The sequence below is a fragment of the Ochotona curzoniae genome, unplaced genomic scaffold (assembly GCF_017591425.1).
Source record: "Ochotona curzoniae isolate NIBS_2020 unplaced genomic scaffold, NIBS_Ocur_1.0 contig_1302, whole genome shotgun sequence".
NCBI lineage: Eukaryota > Metazoa > Chordata > Mammalia > Lagomorpha > Ochotonidae > Ochotona > Ochotona curzoniae.
Window position 1 is genome coordinate 10,916,341 of NW_024465035.1, and position 24,048 is coordinate 10,940,388.

Consider the following 24,048-nt stretch of genomic DNA (forward strand, 5'->3'; position numbering starts at 1 on the left):
ATGTACAGAAGCTGAGTTTCAAGATGAACCCTTTATTCTAATACACCGTGGTTACTTTCTGAAGGTACTAAACAGCAGCCAAAGGAGTTACTTGCAGAGCCAACGTTTTTAACATTTCAGTCTAGAAACTATGGCCAGCATGTGTCATGGTAAGCTGCTGTGGGTGGTAAGCTCAAGTGCTGTTGCTTCACTTTCAGAATTAGACTCCCAGCTTTGAGTGAAATGGGAGTAGGTTCTCTGCCAATTGAGTTGGTTTGGAACCAGGGAGGTTTTCTAGTAAGCACGCAGAAGAAACAAGCATCCATTGATATGAGTTGAAGACACTGTTGATTCCACTGAATAGAGGTAAAAACGCTTCAATTAACAGTGGACAAAATTGTAAAAGAAAATGTGTGTGTCTGCTAACATGGTTATTACTTTTCAAGCAATACTTCCTAACTAATCTTGTGAGTTACAACCTTGAGAGGTAACAAAATCACTGGGTCAGCAGTTCGCACTGACTCCATAGGTTCAAATCGAGGAAAATGGCTCTTGCTTAGATTTGTATGGTTTCCTGTCATGGATTTTCTTTTGGTTTAGATGTACCAGGACCTTTGTGAGTATTTCCTGAGACCAACCCAGGGTATATAGGATGGCTAAGAGGCATTGTAGTGTTCTATATGGTGAAGTGGAAGAGAGGGAGGGGAAGATTCTACATGAAAAGCTTTTTAACTTTGTGATCTTGAGTGCATTCCCTGATCCCCTGTGCCTCAGTTTCGCCACGCGCCCAGTAGGACTTGCTGCTTCTCAGCCTTCCTGAAAGAACCGAATTGTGAATGCCAGGGTACTGGTCACTGAGCCTTACCATTAATGCTCTGAGTACTAATGCCCTAGGTTGGATTCTAACCTTGTAAAGCTTAGCCTCTGAAAGAAATCCTCAGTGGCTGCTTCCTCTATCTTTGTTAGTTTAACTCCTTCCTCTTGCTAACCTCAAGCATTGCTCTCTATGCCAGACTGTCTTCATGGTCTCTGAGCAAGAGAAAGCTGCAAGATAAATGAAGAATTACTTTTACCCCAGTTTACTAAAGTGAGCAACTGAAAGCCATCCAGGAATATAACCATCCTGTCAATCATTTTGGACTTTTTCCAGATATAACACAGCAGAGTAGGGAAGAACAATTACAACTGGTATACATTTGGGTGAGAAGGGAGACAAATGGTAGATGTGAGGAGGATGATTTAGTCTGCAGGCAATTCAAAGATACTTCAAAATGTTTGCAGAAAATGGAATTAAAATATGAATTTTAGCAAACAAATCTAAAAATGCATGATTTTACATTATCTTGTTGAAGATATCTCAACATTTTACATTATCTTGTTGAAGACATAGTAGTATTTTAACGATCTTCAATTGAGCTGTGTTCTAAATTTCATTAAAAATGCCTCTAATTATTAGTTAAAATTGCCTAGAAAATTAAATTTTACATAAACAGATCCATTTATATGTGGTTTGATACCTGCAATTATTTGCAGTAATTTCCATTTTTAAGTGTGTAATCTATAGAGTCACATGACTTAAAAAAAAACAACCGTATCTGCCAATCCATTTTACCCAAAAACATAATTATCAACACATGATTTTCTGAGCCGTTTCTGTTGGTATGACATGAAGGATTTCCCTCACACTTTGTGGGACCTCCTGGGGCTATGCCACTGTCAGGCCCCCCGTTACATGCTGATGCCCAGACTCTGACTTCTTCAGCAGGAAGATGAAATCACTGTCTATTGTTGACATTGTTCCTTTATCCCTCCTACTGATATCCTACCTGCACAGCTCGTATGGTTTATCTGTGCATGAATCAGATGCACACACCGAGGAACCTATCCCCTTCTCTGTTGAAGTCCTCATTTGTGCAAGTCTGCTGTACTGCGCAAGAGTAAGTTGGCCGAAGAATGCTGTTTACAAACTTAATGATGCCTTAACAATTTTGTCTAATGCATGAACAGTAGGACACTTGGTAAAAAAAATTCTTGCACTTTAAATCGGATGGGAACTCAAATGCCTGGTAGGATGAAGAAGCAGGTGCTCCACGGAGATTTATGTGAGAAGCAGAACAACCTGGGGGCTGGTTTCCAAAAGCAGGAAAGGTCTTCAAGGGAACTGAAGCCCCTGAGCATAGCCTGAGCCTGGCTGCTACCAAGAAGCCTGTCCTCTGGACACCCAGGTTAGGGGAAAAGTCATCTTGGTTTCCTTGGTTGGAAAAGTTAGGGAGGCAGGTTTATGGAGAATGATGGACACAGAAGAACAGAAAGGAAACATTGTTCTGTCCTGACTTGGACATTTTCCTTTTCCAACATGGTTTCCTCCCATCAACAGAGACTACCCATCATTGGAAGAATTGTCACGGGTCATATGGCAGCATGGTGGTCCTGAATCCCCAGTGATCTTAGCATTGCAGAAGACCAGCAAAGAATTTCCTTGGTGTAGAAGAGAGAACAATATATTCCACAAATGATGAGGGAGACCTCAAGAAGCCAGTGTTTTAAAAGATGTAGAAACATAACAGAGGCAGGATAACCACCCTGGCTCTCTGAGGAACCTGGATAGTGGCTTGCTTAGACAGGGAGTGTTCAAGCAAATCACCCACTCAGAAGGATGTTGTTTCCTGTTCAGAAGGCAGATATATGAAAGCCCTGAGTGTAGAGAAGCTGATCCTTACAATATTTTTCCATTTACAAAAGTGGGTGATTTTCTTAGTGGCTCAGTGTATATATTCGGATCCCTCTTGACTGCATTGGCCTGGAAAACCCATTTGGTGTTCTCTCTTTTATGGAGAGACAGCTGGCCACACCGCCCATTTTGCCCCTGGGCTTGCAAATTTGGCAGACACTAGATGCAGGTGCTGTGTTTGTGAGCAACAGTACTGCCTGCTCTGGATCAGAACTGCAAAGATGGGGCCGCCTGGTGATGTTCGAAGGGAATACTACAAGGCGAATGCTTCTGTCCTGCACAGTTGTTTTAGTTTCACCGAGTTCCTTTGTGTTTTTCTGAGGCAAATGACAAAATAATTTTTTCACTTAGCATACTTTGGGAATTTTTTTTCTACCTCTTCTTTAATCATTGGCAACAAAGAAAGCATGCTTCTACCCGGACAGGAAAAGAAATTAAGTCTCACTTCTCTAAAAAGAAATCTGCTAACATCTTATAATACTTTTCTTCTAAAAGCATCATTTCTTTCTCTCCAGCTGCCTTCCTCTCTTTGATCCATAAGGGTACACTAAGTTGAATCTATAAACAGAACCCGCTAATTAAGAGTAATTGCTTAGGAGATTGGTACAGACGATTCAGCATTATATGCGTGTTCTTCTCAGATATCCATTAGCTGCTAATAAGATGCTACAGATGTGCCAGTCTGTTTCCTGTTTCCGTCTATTGTACCTTTATTGCCGTATATGGACCAATCGGACGGGCAGAACAATAAGTGGATGTCCTTTTGCTCCCTGAACATGTCTCAAAGGAATGTGGGTTATTAGATTGCTTTCTCTGTTTAGTTTCACATCAGTATGTTAATAAACAAAACATAGCACGGAGAAAGTTTTCTCTTGAGTTTCTTCACTTCTGCTCCTCTCGACTGGTTGATTGTTTAATGAAAACTCTCTTTGTAGACTTCTTTTAAAAGCACATAATGAAAATATGCCTGGGCATCGTGAGCAGAGGGAAAAATGACAGTCTTCTCTCTAAAAAGTTTCCGTCTAAATGCTTTAAGTGCTTAAAAATTCAGCATGAATATCATGTTGCTATATTTGACTGATTTACACTTGAGGTTTGGTAAGAAGCCTATGAATTATTCATTCCCAAGTGATTCTATAAGCCAGAATACCAGAAATCATATCCTCTGTTGAAGTTTATAAAGTGAAATAGTTTAAACACTCTGTAGATGAGTGGATGTCGGTAGAGTTTGGCTTTTCTCTGATTTCAAATTGCTGTGCTTCCAAGTCACTTGTCTGTTTTATTTTAGGAAAACTTAGCTAAAGGTTTTACCCTTTTCTGTTACAAACCCAGTTAAAAAGTTTTTAAGTGGGTGCAAAATAGTTCATAAAATTGATTAGTGTTCAGTAACATTTGTTCCTCTAACATCCCAAGATATTTGATTGTCAGGGAATAAAAAAGTTAATCCCTCATCAAGGATAATGGGTTCTTTTTAATTTATTATAGAGAATTGAACATGAGACAAAGTCAACTAATCATTCGATTTAACTGAACCCTGAACTTAGAGAAAACAAATGTTATTCCTTGAAACTTCATATATGTGCACATATTAGAGAGTCCATGGAAAAAGACTCACAAGTAAATTTGTTTTGGTGGGAGGAAAAGTTGAAATTATGTACAGTTTTTTTTAATGGTGCAGTTTCCTGTCTTTGAAGTCCTTGCATATACGTTGGTTTCAATTTATTTTTCTGTCCCTGACTTCCCTTTTAATTCAGATTTCCATTAAGATTTTTATATACTCTTGTATATGTGTATGTGTGTATATATATCTGTATGTATGTATTTATACACAGTAATACTACTAGGCCTGGTCCGTTGGAACTACTTAATGTTTTTAAAGGAAATCTATGTGTTCTCTATAAATTTGAAATATATAACTGAGTCATGGTAGCTGATATTTCCTCAGAATATATTAAAATCATTGCAAATATGTATTCGAGCAATTATGTTGTGACCTATATTCTTAATAGAATTGATCAGCCGAACAAGATCTGCTTGGGGTTGCTAGCAGATGATGCTTCCCACAAAATCCGAGGTTTCTGGAGTGTGTAGGTTGTGATTGTGGATAAGGGCACTCTCCACTATTTTGTATGGCACCATGACAAGGCCTGTGATGGGAGAAGGAGGTTGAAATTCCTCCAAGGAAAAACAGAAGAGTTTTGCAACCACTGATGAGCATCCTTTTCCTATTTTCATGGAATTGTTGGTTCCTTGCCTCACGTTTGTCATCCAAACCAGGCTGTGGGTATCATCACTGGGAGTGTCTTGAATTCCGAGTCTTCATCAAGAAACCCATGTATAGCTATTACACACAAACACGGGCACACAGAGCAGTGTGTAGTGTTGTGAGCCTCATTCCCAGACTCTGTACAAGTACTTTCAAAGCAGCTTAGCAAAATATCGCTCCTAAATGCTACCTGCCACAATGAAGACCAGTGTTTTATTCTTCATTAGGAATACAGAAAGGTAATCTCTTCATTGAGGTGTTAGTATGCAGTATGCCAACTCATGTCCGTCTGTGTGACTTCTGTTAGAGATTGGCAGCTGCCAATTCAGTAAAGCTTGGGTTGGGTAGTGATGCCTTGATTATTTGTGGTCATTGAGCCAATGTGAAGCAATAGTAACAGCAGCATACGATTGCATTGCTGTGATTAAACAATGTGAATGTTTGGTGATTTCTTTTCATAGTTATGACTGTGGTTATTCAGGTCTAGGTCCTGAAGTTGTGGTGTTGTATGAGTTGAAAAGAATTCCATTCCCCAGGGAGCCTGGGCTCCAGGGAAGGAGTCGGGGAATCCCAGTTTTACTTCTTGGAGAGTGCTGGGGGTTGAGGAAGGAAGTGGCTTTGTTTTGCTTTTTCGTTAAAGATATTTTAGGTGGATTCTGAAGCCAGAGATTTGTTGGAATAGACAAAAGGACAGTCTTAATGGAACTCAAAATGCATGCTTTGGAGGCCAGCGTTAGGTGTGGTTGTGAAGACACCACTTGGAACCATATTGTGGAGTGCCTGGGACCAAGCTCCAGCCCTGCTCCCATTCCAGTGCTCTGTTAATGTGTGCTCTGGGAGGTTACAGGTGATGGCTCAAGTCCTGGGGTCGTGTGGAAGTCTGTGCTCTGGGGCTGCTGAGTTTGGCCTGATGCATACTGAGCTGTTGTGGGCATTTGGGGAGTGAGCCAGCAGGTAGACAGTCCCTCTCTGTTGCCGCCTTCCTTTGTCTTTTTTTTTCTCTTTGCCTTTCAAACAAGAAAAAAAAACATTTAGGCTAAATTTGAGGTGGCTTAGGAGAAGCAAAATGAGAAGTCAGAACTAGTGTGTGGTATCAGGATTCTATCATCTTCATGAGAGAGAATCCAGGAAAATCCATGAAGAAGAGTTCATATCATGGTCATTTGTGAAGTCATCAGAAGAGGCAGCTCTTCTCCCGAAAGAGCAGTTACTGGAGCAGTCGAGCAATTTAAAGATATGTATATATTTTTACCTTGATGACAGATTAATCATAGCTCAGAAAAGTATAGAGATACCGAGACACTACATAATCATAGTGTTTTAATGTAAAGGCTATGCCCAAGGTCCATGTAGCTAATATGTATAATATATACTATATATATATATATATAATTATATAATAATTTTTTGGAAAAGGATCAGCTCAGTTTTATCACCCATTCTTCATTTGAGGTTTTATCTCATCTTTCCTTTGATCAAAAGTCCTAAAACACTTTGCTGATGGTTCACCTCCTTACAGCTTCCCTAGAGGGCTGTGGTCATACACAGTGGGTGGTATCATGCTGTTAAGAACAGTTCCTTATCCATTTTGATATCCTTTACTTTTCCTTATGCTAGTTGTTTAAATCATGCTTATTAAATAAATCAGGTGAATGAAAGCTCAGATTTTGTTGTTTACCAAGTATGCTAGTAACTGTCTTCTCTGAACAAGTGCATAAAAGAATGCCAAGATTCTGTATAGGATTACAGTCTTGAAGGAGTGTGGTGTGGTGGTGAAATAACTGTTGGGGACACTTGATTTCCTTAAAGTGCCTGATCTTCCACTTACGTTCTAGCATCCTGTTGCCATGCATCCTGACCCTGGACTTCCAGGCACCTGACCCTGGCTGGTGTGGGCATTCAGGGAGTGAACTGTGGATGGAAAATTTCTATCTCTGCATTTCACATAGAATGAAACTAAAAAATAAGCTTTTTCCACTTCAACTTTGTATTTCTTTTTCACTTTTTTTATTCACCCTATGTTACTTTCTTCTGTGATCATGATGAATTTTGAGAAGCCAGTTATTTGGATACACAGTTGTTCACTGTGTGTTCACAGTTGTTCATTTTGTTCAAGCCTGGATTTTTTTGTTGTTGTTGCTTTCTCTGTAGGATTTTTGACTTACATTTAGCTTGAACTCTTGTTAATTAACTTCTTTCTATTTTGTTCCACGGAGACCCCACAACAGCATCATCCCTTATTAAATCTCCTCTTTACCTAGTTCCTTGAAGGAAATGATTTTTTGGTTAGTTCTTAAAACTGGCATTCTGCACAGCTTTGATTCTCGCCTCTTGTTACAGCCCCAATGCCCAATGTGAATCTTCCATTGCCTCCTTCTGTCCATGCCTCCCTCATTCATAGCCTTTGCCATCATCATGGCAGAGACAGAAGTCATTGAACCTCTCAGTGGGGTCTCCTATGTAACTAACCCATCTCCAAGAGTTGCCACCTGTCCACATACAGCCAATGTGGCCTTTGGGAAAACTTCTTGCAGCCCCATTCCACTCTTTGTAAAATGCTGGCCAAGGGTCCAGTCTCCAAGAGTGGACACTGGGTTCCTGTGGTTGGTATGTGGTTTGTCCCTTAAAGTGTCTCCTCCTAGATGATATAAATAAGGTAGTAGAAACTTCAAGAGGTGAGGGCAGATAGTGCAGAGAGACTAGGGTTTGGAGGTGCTGCTCTCAGAAAGAATTGTTGCATTTTTTTGTGTAACCCTTGTTCCCTGCAAAAGCTGGTTGTTGTAAAAAAAAGAGTGCCTGGCCCCTAGGTCTCTCTGGCTTCCTGCCTGATCCTGTTACCTCTTCATCTTGAATGTGCTCCCACTGTGATGCCAGCTGTTGTGTTCAGACACAGCCAATGAGGCCCACAGCAGAGGTCACACAAACAAGGCCACCTGATCTTTATGACTCAACTTTCAAAAAACCTAATCTGCATGGACTTCTTGTAGAGAAGTATGCCATCATGTGTATTTGTTACAGCAGTAGGAAATGGACTAACATGGGGGTCTTCCTCTGGGATCTTTCCAGTTCCGTGATCACAGGCTTTGCTTGCATTTACTAAAGTTTGGAAGATTCTGTACCTGGTTCTGTTGTACTCCACCTCCCTGTTCCCACCCCAGCCCTTGACTAAATTTTGACATGGGACTTTCAGAATTCTAGGCACCTACCTGCATCAGCATGAAATGAATCCAAAGGGTTGTGTGCCCCTATCCTACATTGTTAAGCACCTAGGGGAAGGTAGTAGGCATGAGCCTGTCCTTAACTTTCATATCCGAGCACCTGAGACCCAACATCAAGCAGTCCTTCATGAAATTGGCCCAGCTCATTTAATCACTTGTTAGATTGTATCATTCTCACATCTGTGGCCCTTTTACTTTCTTTGCCCTTCCTTAGTTTTATTTTACTCTCATTATATGTCTTAAATCTCAGCCAGTCCGGACTGTGACTACTCCTTCAGTATATCGGTCTTTCTTCAATCTGTTGAATTCCATTTTCATACCAGTATCATTCAATATTTATCTTTCTTGTTTGCTCTATCAAATCTTTTTCTGCTTCCCTGTACATTAGAATAATCCACCTTCCTGCCTTTTAACGTACTTTCTCCTCCTACCATCCACCATAGCACATACACACTTTATACTGTATGGCTGTAATTTGTAGAGCAGTTACATTGCCTTGTTAGATTGTGGGCAGAAATTGTTTGTCTCTTACTCCCCCATAGGTCTATCTCAGTGCTTTGGTCATACATGGGGCTCAGAATTGAATTGGAACTGAACTGAATTGAATAAACTATCCATTTATGAAATAATTTGCTTTAGAGTTGCCAGAATTAAATGGCTGCTCCAGTGGCAATATTACTCTAACTCACTAATATCATTTGATCTACTGAGGAGCTAGTTAATGAAGTAGGTGGATTAAAAATATAATCTACTGGAAGAAGAATGTTTCGGCAAGGACCTATACTCTTTATTTATTCATTCATGTATTTGAAAATCATTGCAGTCTCTCAGCTGTAATTCCTCTTTTCCACCCAAGACAGCAATAGGACTCTCCCCATGGCTGTTGATGGCTGGCTTAGGAATACCAGGCCATACACCTGTGTGCCAGATGTGCTCTGCAGCCTGTGTGCTATCCCAGTCCATCTGCAAAGCATACCCCATGCTGGTTCCTTTCTATAGGAAGGGGGCATTGGTCCCCAGCCTTTTTACAGGATGGGTTCCCTGGTGCTTGCCTGTTTTCCTTCCAACCTCCTTCATTGAATTTCAATGTCTTGGATGACCTTTGCCAACCCAGGAGGCCTTTACTCCATTTGCTTATCGGTGAGTCCACTTTTTCTCTGCATGTTTGAGTTTTGCCTGGTGCTTTTTTGACTTGGATTACCACTTGTGAGAGTGCCGCTTGGTCTTCTGGAAGCAAACCAGCCATGTCAGCATCAATAGTAGTTAATAGATGATCAGATCCTTGGGATTTCCATACGGTGCTAAAGAGTGTCATCTGATATAGAATGTAGCTTCAGTAGGAATGAATGGGCTTCGATAACGAATGGGTCTGCATTGATGGACACTGGGGGACAGGGTAGCTTTGTGATCTTCTTTGTTTCTCTAAGAATGCCTCTGCAACCGAATCCAGCCCATTTCTATGCCAATGTGCTAATAGTTGTGGAATCTCATTCATCTCAACAGAGGCCAGTTAGCTCTGGAATCCCATCTGTTTGAGTGGATGCAGTAAAATGGCACAGAAATGTGGCCGTTGATTCACATCACCAGTGAGAGCTTCCCCACTATTAATGTCTCTCCATTTTAAATCACTTTGGCTACAGATATTTTTGCATTAATTGCTACAGCAAAAACAAAACATTTGGAGTTTTGTCTTATTTTTTTAAAAATTTAGATGTGTTTTAAGTGCCTGTCCACAAAGAGAACAGCTGTTTAAAAATCTAAAGTATACATGGCAATGCTGTTGTCCCAGCAACAGATTCAAAAACTGCTTCCACTCATATTTTTGAGTCTGTCTTAGCAGAAGATGCCTAAGGCTAAGTTTTGGCCCAGTGGAGTTTCTAAGCCGAACATTTTTTCCTCCTGAAAATCGAATCTAAGGAATAGAGAAAGAGCCTGAGTCTTAAGTAGCACGGAGTTGAAGAGGTGCTGTCTCTTGCAGATTGCTGGAGTGACACTGTAGTTAAGAATGTGACAGGCCTGTCGGTTGGACTGATGGCCAGCAGGATTGCTTGGGTGCTGCAGCTAGTTCTGTGTGGAGGTTTCATTTAGCAAGCACTGACAGAACCCTAGTCAGGGAAGCTAATGACCAATTCATACACTTAACATTTTTTAAAGGAATTTTCCTAAGTTGTGTTTTTTAAGCTAAGACATTTAGCTTTTCAAAAAGGATGTGTATATATTGTAAATTACCCATCACTACAAAGAGACAGATAAATAACATCATATGGGAGACAACAGGATATTGGTTAAAACTTAATTTGGGAAAAGCGTTTTTTCCTGTTTTCAGCTGCCTGTGCATATGAACTGGCTTAATCAGACTTGCACAACATTATTGGATGTTTTTATGGATTCAAGCACCTTAATAGTGACTAGTGTTCTGCAGTGCATATAGTTCTAAGACACAATTCTACATGCAGGTGGGAACTGGGGTGATCTTTCTCAGACATGTGAGCTAAGGACTGTTGTTGCTTCTGTTTTTCTGCTAGTTTGAATGAAACACACCAAACTGATAGAGCAGACTCTTGTTTTCTAAAATGTCTGTGATCAGACACAGTTTCAGTTAACAACTTCTCTAACATGTTGGTTTTGATCACTTCAAAAGAATGCAGCTGTTCATAAACAGCATTTGATCTCCCAAGATCATATTTACCCAAGCGAAATTAAATACTTTCATGAAAATTTCCTGCCCAAACACATAAAACAACTAAGAAACATAATGGTCAAACTGTCGAGATAATACTGCTGCATTTCCTTATGCATTTCCCTTATCCTGTTTTTGTCCTTGGGACTGGCTACCATAAATTCATCTGGGATATCACATGGTCACTTAGCATATGCGCATGCGCGCGCGCACACACACACACACACACACACACACACACACACATTATAGAAGTGTCTTTCAGTTAGAGTACTTTGAAATAATAATCAACTGAAAAATTTCTAGTAGTTCCATGGTATGAATTCTTACTGTGTCACAGAATCTTTTGAAACGAATGCAGTTGGCTTCAAACGTGATCCCTGCAGAAGCAGATCTATTTTGGTGATCAAACTGTCTTAGCAATTCATTGCTTTACATTTATTTCTCTTTACCTTGAGTTTATTTGGAAAGGTGGCAATTCCTCATCCTTGAGACAGATTTGCTTTCGAATTTGTTTAAAGAAAGTCTACAAGGGGGCAGAAGAGATTAAACAATCAAAAATCAAGTGTAATTAAAAATTCATTAAATTGTTAGAGAACTAATGATTTCATTAGTCTAGTTGGAAAACGTACCTCCATATTTTAGTGGTTTTAGCAGTAAAGATTGGATTTTGACTAATGTCACAGTCTGATCATTAGGAAAGCTGCATTCTTGCAACCTTTCAAGGACCCAGGCTCCTTGTATGTGATGGTTCTTGGCTGTCTGTTGTTGGAGGTCTGCCCTGCACCTCTGCAGCCAGCCCAAGTAGAAGCCAAGCAGAGGCTGAAGGAGCGGTATGTTTCTGGAAGCAGCACAGCTCTGTCAGTGCACCTCCATCTGGCCTGCAGGGAAAGCTGGGAAATAGCGTTGATGTGAAGGAGAAACCTAAGGTTTGGTGCAAGCATAGCGGTGTCTTTTGCCGTGTTACCTATTGGGATTTTATTTTTCCGAAAATGGACACCAAGTGCATAGTAACAGCATCGTTTGGGTCATTGAGCTCACTATAGCTGCCTAAAAAGAAAAGTGCTGTTCAGAAGTACATTCTGATTCTAATACTGATTTTTATTTTATATCCACATGGCCCGTGTGCTTTCTTTCAGAAGTAGGGCAAATAGCTTAAGATGCTTCCTTCTTGATCTTCCAGTTACCTTTTATGGGTCACTGTGAGAAGCAGAAACATTGGTTAGGAGTCAGCGACGAACATTTAATTTAGCCCACAATCCTCTACAATAGCACCTGTTTCACGTCCTATTTTTGGCTCCCTATTCCTGCCTTCTGCTAATGTCCTGGGAGGCAACAGGTCATGGCTTCACTGGATGATCCGTTAAATGCATGAGACTGGGAATAAGTTATTGTCTCCCAACTTCAGCCTAACTTAACGCAGCAAAACAGCTCAATTATTACAGGCATGTGGTCTGTGAATCTCCACATTTCTGTTGCTCTCTCTGCTTCTCAAGTTTAGATAGATAAACAGATAAGCAATATATTGTATTTATATTTATGGCATATATATGAAAATGTATACAGATATATATTAGATTGAGACATATATTAGATTGGAAATGTATATATCGACAGAGTGAAAATTACCAGGACATGATTGATTGGAGGCCACAAAAACTGCCAACTTGAGGGATAAGAAAACACTGGTGAATTGAAATCAGTTATTTGCTAATGTGGGATTCTAGATTTCTTTTCTTTAAAAAAAAAGTGTTTTTTTTTTTTTATTAAAGGCAGATCAGATCAGTGGAGAGAAGACAAGACAGAAAAATTTCCCATTTGCTGCTTCACTCCCAAAGTGGCCACACTGGCTAGAGCTGAGCCAATCCAAAGTCAACAGCCAGGAGCTTCTTCTGGGTCTCCCATATAGGTGCAAGGTGCTAAGGCTTTGAGCCATCCTCTGCTGCTTTCCCAGGCCACAAACAGGGAATTGGAAGGGAAGTAGAGCAGCTGGGACATTAACTGGTGCCCATATGGGATCTCAGCATTTGCAACTTGAGTATTTAGTTGTCGAACCATCACACTAGGCCCCAGATTTATTTCTAATGAGGTGAAAGTTCTCATTTTCATCTATGTACTGTTAAGACCACACAGAAAACAAAAGGAAACTACTAAGAAACACCTAGTGGACGGAAGAATTCAGCCACATGGATCGAGAACCATAAAAGCACAGACTGAAGACCGTGAGGAAAACTCTTCATGCAAAAACAAACAAGAAAAGGGAATTGAACCGTCTGTGTTAGACACTCTCCCAACCCTCGAATAAGTGGATGAGCCCTGCTGTTCTTTAGCAGTGTTCCTGGTCTCCACTGCCAATTCCTTTAGCCGTGCCCTTTATATCTAGATTCTGGCAGTTTTCAGGGAGGCTTTAAGGCTGCAGATAAACAAATGATCTTGCACAATTTCCACATGGCATGTTTTAATAAATGCAAAATTATGAAATGAACATTCTTATCACTTGTTCAAAGCTTCTTGTGTTTCTCCTACGGATACTACCTTCGGCCTCTCCTCCCACTCTCGTTAGATCTCTGGCTGTTTTTTTTTTTTTCTTTACATTTGACATCAGATGGTCTCATCTCCACTTCTGCATTGTAGGAAATTTTAGTAGCCAGCAGTGAGCATCTGAAGTGTCTGTTAATTAAGTACAGTTACACAAAACTGGATACTGGCTTTAGGTTAAGCATAGTATTTGCATTAGTGGTTCATGAGATTGACTAGGTCTTAATGTTCTGATGAATTAGCTTCCTATTTCTGTTGTAATACATTAGTATAAGTTTAAATCATATGTGTTTTTTTTTACAGCTTTGGAGGGAAAAAAATTTCATGATTTCCATTGAGCTTCAAGTCAATGTGTTGACTGATTCAGTTCTCTATGCAGACTGAGTTAGTCAGGTTTCTGTCCTTTCCAACTGCTCCCAGTAGTACTTGGCCTTGGGCTGCTTTATCTAACTTCAAAGAACACCATCCCATGTTGTGCTTGAACCTCCTTACCTTCTCCTCTTCGAAAATCAAATCTTATTTCTGTTTGAGAAGGACTCCTGGGATGATCATGGGTTACCTGGTATAACCCTGGATGTCATTCAGAGTTTCCTGCTCTAAATCAAATTGTAAAGTCTCCTTTCACCATATAAGGTAACATTCCTGGATCGCAGAAATGAGGACATACAGACTGTGGGGAGCCATTTCTCCTTCTACCAGAGCTAGTTCTATCATGCAGCAGCTTGACTCGCATGTGACACTGCTTCTTCATGGTGGTCTTCATTGGTTTAAGAATATGGAATTACTTTCATTCTCTACCAACTTCCATGAGACCATGAGATGGGCAAAGATGTGAGCCATTTTGTCTTTCTGCCTTGGTGCTGTTCTCCATGTTGCTAACCATGTGACACCCGGGATGCAAATTGGTACTGATCCTTCTTCATGAGGACTCAGCTAGGATAGCAAAGGGAGTAAAGTCAGATTACAGTGATTATCAACAGGACTGTATATTGATAATCCTAGATTATGTGTCCAGAAGGATGGAAGCCCACGGCTATTTCTTAGCATCACAAAAGTAAGGTCCAGCATTGGGGAAAAGACAGTTGGGAAGAGCCAGCTGAGTTATCTAGACCTCAGCTAGAAGGTGCTGGGAGTGGGATGGTGGACAGTTCAACTGTTTGGGATCTTGTTTCAACTGTGAAGCAGATGAGAATGGGTCTAAGTATTAATTACTGTCCATACGATCTTGGCAAGAATATTATGAGACACTGCTTGCTAGCATGAGAAGCTCCCCAGTTGACTTTACCCTTTCCTATAGCAGTAGAAATGCTCACATTAGTACCAGAACATGTGTAGGACAGCAGTGGGTAGAGCCAACCCACGTGTCCTGTGTCCAAACATTTTGCGGCTCCCTGAGTTTGTATTCCTGTTAGCATGGAAATCATACTACTCTGTTGTGTATTTGACTATTTAAGCCTGTAAGAGCCTTGAGGATTCTTTCTCTTTTGTTGTCATTTCTTGGTGTATGAATTTGTTAAAAACACATTTACAACTAGCTTTCACTTTCGAAAATAGACTACTATGCAAGCATGTTATAAGATGTATATATTAGCTTTAAGTGCACTATGAACCCCATTATAATTCCTAATAGGCAGATTTTCATTATATAAAATTAATGAACATTAACTTAAAATTATTTCCAAAATAAGATACACCTGCATATGGTATGGTGTTTTGCTGTAGTGAGGTGCTTTGTCTTCTTTGTTCTTTCCCTATTATACACTGGAACATCAACTATGTTGTTTGGCTGTCTGCCAGCAAGTACTTATGTCATTCATGAATGAATATTTTCAAACCTCACTTGGCAATGGGATGTGAGTCTTAACTAACATGCAAGTTGATGTCCCAGTAGTGGCCCATGATTACATTTATAAGTGACGATGACCACCTTATGCTTCTGAGAAAGCAAAGTTGAATACTTGGTTACTAAAGGATCTGAAGCCTAAAGATGCAGTTTGAGAGTCTGTTGTGAGAGAGGGAGAATAGAAAAATTTAAAGGTTTATTTTTATTGCAAAGTCAGATATGCAGAGAAGGAGAAAAAGAGAGGAAGGTCTTCCATCCATTGATTCACACTCCAAATGGCTGCAACAGCCTGAGCTGAGCTGATCTGGAGCCAGGAACTTCCTCCAGGTCTCCAACATGGGTGCAGGGTCCCAGGGATTTGGGCCATCCTTGACTGCTTTCCCAGGCCATAAGTAGGGAGCTGCATGGGAGGCTGAGCCACTGGGATTAGAACCAGCGCCCATATGGGATCCTGATGCATGCAAAGTAAGGATTTTAGCTGTTAGGCTACCATGCGGGGCCGGAGAATAGAAAATGTTGAGTCAGAGAAGGGATGACTCCAACTTAAAAAAAAATCAAGCATTGACCTTGACTTTGAAGGCAGTCTTAAAAGCATAATTGTAACTATTGTGATGATTTCAATTTTTAGCCATAACTTGGTTCTGTGCTCTGTGTCTTGCCTCTTACTGATTCGTAGTTTCTATATCCTCATGGCTTCTGCTTGCTTGCTTCTCTGTATTTTTAGTTTAACACAAGTCGTCTTGATCTAATGTGTTAGACATTCCAAACCAATCAATACCAAGACTGATGGGATTTATGGGTCATCATCCTAAGAAAGAATTTCCCTTGGGCACACTCCTTCTCCTAAGCTAATGCATTGACCACTAGACAGTCTAAAGGGGTCTGAATGTCTCTTGAACTAAAGCCTAGTTCAACATTCTGTTTGGCTTAACAGGATGCTATCATACATGGTATAGAAACAGCGCATTGGGGTCAATGATGGGATTCCAGAACTAGTGCTACCATTTGACATTCAGTCCAATTCATGCTTCATATTTTTTGTTTTGTAATCTCTGAAAAAAGGTTAGGTGAAACCTAACCCTTCAAGATGTATGTAATGTTAGCATATGAAATAACTTTACATTAGTGCTGACTCCCTAAATACCAAGATTTATGCTACTGTTCCCATAATTTCTGGGACTCAGATCTTGGCATTTTATACATTCTAATGTATGTGTGTTTCTGCCTGTTACTTTTCTGAAAGTCCTATTTTCACTTCTTTAAAAACAGATGGGACCTTTAAAAATTGGCCTAAAAGGAATGCAGGGGCTTTTTGTATATGCTTTAAAATACCTTTAATGCATCAAGTGACCCCTCTTGATATAGAGGAAGCCATGCAAATTGTGTTCATTACCCACTTGGTGGTCTAACAGACTCCTTGGACCATGCTATTCCCTTAATTGACATGGTCATCATAACCCCAAGATTAAATTAATAGGTAAGGAATACCTCCTTTTGGCCACGTTCAAGTTTTTCCATTGTGGTTTCTCTTTAGATTAAGCTGAATGTAATTTTATCAGCAATGTCTGTGGTGAAGATGCTGAAAACAAAGCCACACACCTAGCCGGCAATAAGAAGTGACCTGTTTGCAGATACGTTGGCTTTCTATTAGGAATATGAACAAAAACAATGGTCAGAATTTGTGCTGAGTTTAGCATTTTGACTGAAAACATGCATTTGGCTGAATGCAGCTGAGAAATATAAATGACATTACCTTGAAATAAGGCCTTAGATAAATAAGGAATTTGAGCTAATTCTTTTTTTTTTTTTGAGAAAAGGGACAGTTTGCAGATAGTATACCTCAAAGCAAAGGTTTTAATTTAACATGTTCTGTATTAGCTCAAGAAATGCAGAATTTTCTGGGCTCTGACAAGACATTCAAAGGAAATTGTGTTTTTTTCCACGTTGGCCGTGCAGCTATGATGCTCTCAAATAGCAGCAGAAGAAAGTAAAGACAGTTTTCTCTAAAATCTTTGTTGTCTGGATCACATTAAAGGGCTCCAATGTGAAACTAACCCTTCCTGCTTTGTGGCCTTTTGTGGCTTAGGGCAGGCTATAACCAGAGCCCTTCTCCAAGCTGCCATTCTCAGGAAAGAACTCTCCAAGCCTTAAAAGCCATCAAAGCCATCAGTGTTTCAAATGGTATCTCTCATTTCCTAAAATGCGTACACATACATCACCAAGGCATGGCAAATGTTTTCTTCTAGGTTTTGACATAACCATGAGATGTATCCATGATGGCAAGTCATACCTCATTTGATGGGGTATGGGGGTTGCCCTGTTTCAGATAGGGACCACTGTCTTGATCTTGCCATATTATTCACATATATACATAGTTACATATTGGCTGTCTTTATCTCATCCGAAAGTCCAGAGTGAGACATTCTTCATAGATTATCGTTGACCTCACTTTGTGTGCAATGACTACTTACAGGCAAAAAGTATACTTATCTGTCAGTCTGGGTTTCCTACAGTATTTGACCATAAATTGTGTGTGTGTGTGTTTTTTTTTTAAAGTAAATGGACTTCAAGTTAAATGTGATGGTTAGAGACATAAATCTTTTATCCTCCCCACAAAAAAAACTTACTGAAGTAATTATAAAGGGATGTAAAAAGGTTAAAATATGACAGGTAACTAGAATGACTCTATCTGAAATTGTGAAGACAGATGTGTGGTGAAGAACTAACTTCAGAAACCAGACTGCCCTTGCTCAAGAATGGAATGAAGGAGAGGAAAGGATTTTCATGCTGTGGAATTTTGACCACTACCAGAAGACAGACAGCAGATATCCTGAAAGGCAGACGTGACTATTAAAGAGAAAAATTGCCTCCTATTACGCATAAGGAGTGATTAAATTCACCCCTGCACCTGCCGTATTCTAACGTGCACTGTAACCCACCCTTGCTTAGAAGGACAGGCTACTCTTTGAAGACGATGAACCTAGAGGGGTTGTTGAGTTCTGGATACCAGTCATGAAGGTAGACTAAAAGGTGCAGCTGTAGAATAATGAGGAAGAACTAAGGAACTCATGCCTTAGTAATAAGCTCATGTGTAGTAGTGGCCTATTGGCTCCATTCAACTGTGCCAAGTGTTTGAGTTTACCCCAATGCTAGGGAAGATGCTTGTGGGACTTCTCAAGAAAGCTCCAAGAGTTCCAAATACTTGACTGTTGGTAGAGTTGTTCTCACAGACATGCTCCATCCTGGATCATTTTATCATGAAACTAACCCAATTGAAAAGACTCATCCATGAAAACGGGGCCTCCTGGATACTTTTTCTAAATATGAAAGACAGGACTAAAGAATTTCGCAGAGAATGCATTAAAATCAAATATTTAGGAAATAAAACATGAAAAAAAAGATGGTCAAGATAATCAGAACGAAACACTTATGTTTCTTTCCATTTTATACCTCCATTGTAAGTAATTATCATTGTCATTTGTTACTCGTCAGTCAATATCTGCCTGTGCTTCTCTTTAATTCTCTTCTCATCCTCTGGAAACCTCCATTACATTTTAACTTCTTTGAGAACATTTATTTTGTAGATTCTATGTGTGAGTGATGTCTGCTTCTCTGCTTGGCTTATTTCATTCGACAGTCACATCCAGTTCCATGCACGATTTAGCCTTTTTAATGAGTGAATAGTACTTCATTGTGTACCAGTTTTCTTATTATCCATTCATCAGTGACTGGACACTGATATTGTGTTTCATGATTACTGTAAATACTGATGCAGGAAGTGCTGGAAAGCAGATGACTGGATATTATGTTTTGTCTCTTTGATAAAGCCAGTATTATGGGAATGAGGTAATATCTAATTGTGGTCCTGACTTGAATTTCCATGATGACAAGTTTTGTTGAGCATTTTCCCCCATGTGCCTTTTAGTCATTTATGTGTCTCCCTAGAGAATTAGATTTAGATGTAATGCCAGTTTTAATTTGATTATATGGGAGGGGCTTTTCACCTTTGAGTTTTTGGTACATACTAGTTATTTCAGATACAGAGTTTTGTCAGATAATTAGCTTGCAAGTTGGGTTTTTTTTTTTTTTTTGTATTCTGGAGTTGTCACTGATTCCTTGCTGTGCAAATTCTTTGACTTGACCATATCATATTTGTCTAATGTCGCTTTTATTTCTTATACTTTTGGATCTGATCCAGAAAATTAGTCTATTTCATTGTCCTGTGGTATTTTCTGTTTTCTTTTAACAGTTCCAAACTCTCAGGTCTGTTATACTTTTAATACATTTTGAGCTGGCATTTGTGTGTGATGGGAGATGGGGAATAGCTTCGTTTTTCTGCATGTGAATACATGATGTTCCCAGCATTATTCATTTTAAAGGATTAGTTGGCTTTAGATTTGTGAAAACAAACAACTTTTAATATCCTCAATGGTATCAGAAAGTATGAAAATCATGACATAGAACTTATTCTTCAATATTGAAGAATAACCAAAATGCCTTGGATGTTAAAAGTATGTTGGCATAGGTATAAAATTCAATAGGGTAATCAGAAGTTAAAGATGAGAATGTTTTCCAGAAATATGAACAAATGGATAAAGAAGTAGAGTTCAGAGTGGGGAGACGAGGGAACTTGGGGAGAGAGAAGGGACACACCAGTGCCATTAAACCATGCCATAAAAAAATATTTAAACAAATCATCAAGAAAAAAAGATCCCAAGGTGTGTGAGCAAGTGCTGTTGCCCCTGGAATTGTGATTGCATCTTTGGAATACCAGCAATCTACCACGAGTTTAGGAAGTATTGCATCAATTTAAACATTACTAAAATATCCTCTCTGCCTACTGTCAGTCATAGCTGACAGTATTTGTTGAAGCATTTTAATGATCTTTCTGTTGTAGATTATTATACAATAAACTTCATGATAAAGGAAAAAATTAGTTCAAAAAGTCCCATTTCTAAGTAAGATTTGCAAAAGAGAACAAAATAGAAGTTAAGAAACTTACTATTGAAGAAAGCATAAAATAAAAATCTCCCTAATCAAAGCACATGAGTCAGCAGGTTGAATGCATCTACCAAGTGTCTAACACAAAGCAGAAAAGGAAATATAAAATTCATGGGAAAGAAAGATTATGAAACCTCTGAAGAGAAAGAATTTCATATATAAAATGTAAACAAGTAACACTGAACTTTTAAAAAATTTTTAAAAGTTTAGAATGATGGTACAGCAATACTTCAAATTCTAAGAAAATTAGATTCTGCTCTAAAATGTTATACCTGGCCAAACTGTCAAATGATTATGAGGAACACATTAACAATAACTTAATACATGCATGTACTTGAAAAGCCTACCTCCATGTATTATGAATTTGATAAGTCTCACGAAGTTACCTAAATTAAAAACAAAACCAGAGAAGAGAAAGGTTAGTGATTCGGAAACAAGACTTCTGAAAGAGAAAGTCCTAATGTAAAAAAGTTTCCCTTTCAGAAACATGATATGAACATTAGATAATGATCTATAATTCTATATTTACAGCAGCAAAATATACAGTAGCGTAGACATTGAAATGACCCAAATGCACACCAAAAGAATGAATAAAGGAACTGTGGTGCATCTACTCCATGGACTATTACTCAGTAATTAAAAAGAATGAAACCTACCATTTACAACAAAAAGGTCCTAACTGGAGATTACTATGCTCAGTGAAATAAGCCAGTCCCTGAAAGACAAGTAACATATGTTCTCTCTGAACCAGGCAGTCTTCATGCAAAATGTCAAATCGGTAGATACATAGGTAAATGTGCATATACATATATTCACCTAGAGGAACTACATAAGGGAGGCTAGCATACTGAGAAGATACAGTGCAGAATGCATCTTGACTTCCAAATTAAAGCTGGACTCCTAAGCAATCTGTTAAATACGTCTTGACAATGCTGGACTTTGTACTATTGCCTATACCTACAGTGTCATGATACATTTAATTAGAAGAATGATGATCCTGTGACTTTTGCTGAAGGACTATACTATTGTAAGGGAGGAATTGGGGCCAGGGTGGGGGGGGAGGGGTGGAGGCACTAACGAGGAAAGAGAAAGGGGAAATCCTTGAACCTATAGAACATTATCATGAAAAATAATTTAAAAAATTGAACAGAAAGGCCAGAGTTGTATTATTGATGTAAACTGTCATTTGTCATGTTGACACCCCATATCAGAGCTTGGGTTTAAATTCCAGTTGCTCGGTTTCCAGGATTTTCCCTGAGAGGGCAGCAGAGGGTGGCTACTCCCAAGCATGTCGGATACCAAGAGGAAGGTCATGGCTTTTGGCTTGAACCAAGGTGGGCAGTTGACGTCTTTTAGGGAGTAAAGCAGCGGACAAAAGCTGTGTCTGTTTCTCCTTCTGCACCCTTCCCCTTTCTCTCCTTCCCTTCCTTGCTTCACCTTTCCTTGTCACTCTAGCATCTCAACTGTTGATTCCTGGCCTGTTGCAGAGGACATTTATCAACCTTATGTGCAATAGCAGCTCTCAAATCTTAGCTTTATCACTATGGTGTTGGACTCAGGAGGTCTCTTCTGTGGGTCCTGATGACTTTGGATTGTTGCTAAGTTTTCAGGTGATAGCGATGCTGCCAGCTTGGAAAACCCACTTCTGAGAACCACTATTCTAAAGAAATAATTCATTTTTTTTAAGATCATGTGCAAATATTTCATTTCTAAGATAAATTTTGAATGTTGGAAAACATAAGGTTATATGCATGCATGCACACCTGAGCTGAAGTGCGTAAATGAAACAATTTCCCCTGAATGAAATGTAATGTAAAATATTAAAATACCAACTTAAGAAAAAGGGTTAATGAATGAAAACTTTAAATTAGGGAGCTCATTCCGTGTTCTGTTAATAGCAGGCTATGGCAGACGCAGGCATAATGTTAAGGTATCCCAAATGCCTGCCATTGAAGCGGCCTGTTAGTCATGTGTTTTGAAGGTAGATAAATCATGTATCTTCCTGTCTGGTATTTCATCTCTTCTCTGGACCCCTTTTACAGATGACAAAGCTGAGGCCCAGACAATCTCCTAGGTCTCAGATTCTAGATCTCCTAACATGGTCTCTATTCCCTCCCCCTCTTCAAACAAGTGGCTATTGGCTTTGCTCAGGTGGTGATCTAAACCACCCCCAAGGGAGTACCAAGCTAAGTCAATCAAGAAAAATGGAGCATCCCAGGGACCATTGCTTTCTGGAAGCCTCAAACAAAGGGAACACTCTGGTCCTGGGAGCAGCCTTCACCAGTCACTTAGGCAGGCATGTACCCTGCACCTCGGATTCTCCACCAGTAGAACTAGGTTTTCCCAAGGCATTGGTTTTCTTGGGCTTCTTACAGCATAAGTAGTTTTCATTGCTGCTTTTTTCCCCCAAATATCACAAGATGACTCTAGGCCTTCAAGCCAGCAGACAAGATGCTGATAGTCTGCAGTGGTTGAAATGGAGGATTTTCAAGGCTAAAAACAATCCCCCATTAGCTTAAAAAAAAAGCTTTAAAAATCTGAGAATTGTGCCCTGCGGGGGTGGGTTTCCTGAGCTGTCAGCTCCCTCAGTTAATGAGGCTGTTTGTCAAAGGGAGATAGAAAAGGCCATTTGTAACTATGCTGGGCTTTGTGTGTGCTGTAAAAATCAAATTAGATAGATACGCAGCAAATAGTAAATGGCATTGTTTATTTGCTAATTAATTTGCTACAAACTACAATATAAATGTATTAAATATATCTGATGGTATATGCTTTCCAGAAGAAAAATGACGAAAAGCACTTACCGGGAGATGCACTAGGTGAATAGTGGAGCTTGACTTCATCAGAGAGAGAAATTACGGTGTCAGACTTGAAAAGCCCTCACATCCTGCGTGGGGTTAGGATTGCAGTGGGGATGTGATCTCCTGTGCGAGGCTCACAGGGCTTTTAGGGCTCAGCCCATATGGTCTCACTGTTGAGGTTATTCATTTCTTCATGTCCCAAGGCCAGGAATGCTATGCCCTGGAGCAGATGCCATCTAAGTGAGCACAGATGCTAACATGTCGAGGCTTATGAAGCTTTTCCTCTGTAGGATAAAACCGGGATCACACAGGGAATCAACATGGGAAGGCACAACCTGGGGAAAGTGGAAAGAGCAGGGAGGGTGAAACCAGCAGGTAGACAATTATTCTCCATACCCCTCTATCTCTGTAATTGACTTTGGATATAAATAAATGATCTTTCAAAAAAAAATCCTAGGCCAGCACTGTGATACAGTAGGTTGATAAGCCAACTGGCATGGGTACCGGTAACTGGTGAAGCTGTTGCTTACAATACTGACATACTGGCATCCCACATGGATACTGGTTATTTCCCTGCTGCTCCACTTCTGGTACAGCACCCTGCTAATGTGCACGGGAAAGCAGCAGAAGATGGTCCAAGCACCTGGGGCTCTGAACCTTTTGAGAGACCTGGATAAAGTGCGGCTTCACCTGGCTTAACACTGGCCATTACAACCATTTGCAGAGTGAATCAACAGAAGGAAGATTTCTTTCTTGATCTTTGCCTCTCTGTGTCACTCTTTCAAGTAAACAAATACATATATAAGGATTTAGTAATAAAAACAGAAAAGGGTAGGAACATGAGTGCTTTGGCTGCATATCTCTGGTTTCTCCATTGGTGTTTGGTACATAATATTGTGGATTTCATTGAAGGATGAGTAAGTAATTGCAGACACAAACTAATGGATCAGGTGTTGGAAGGATGAACAATATACCTATCGGCAAGGCATAC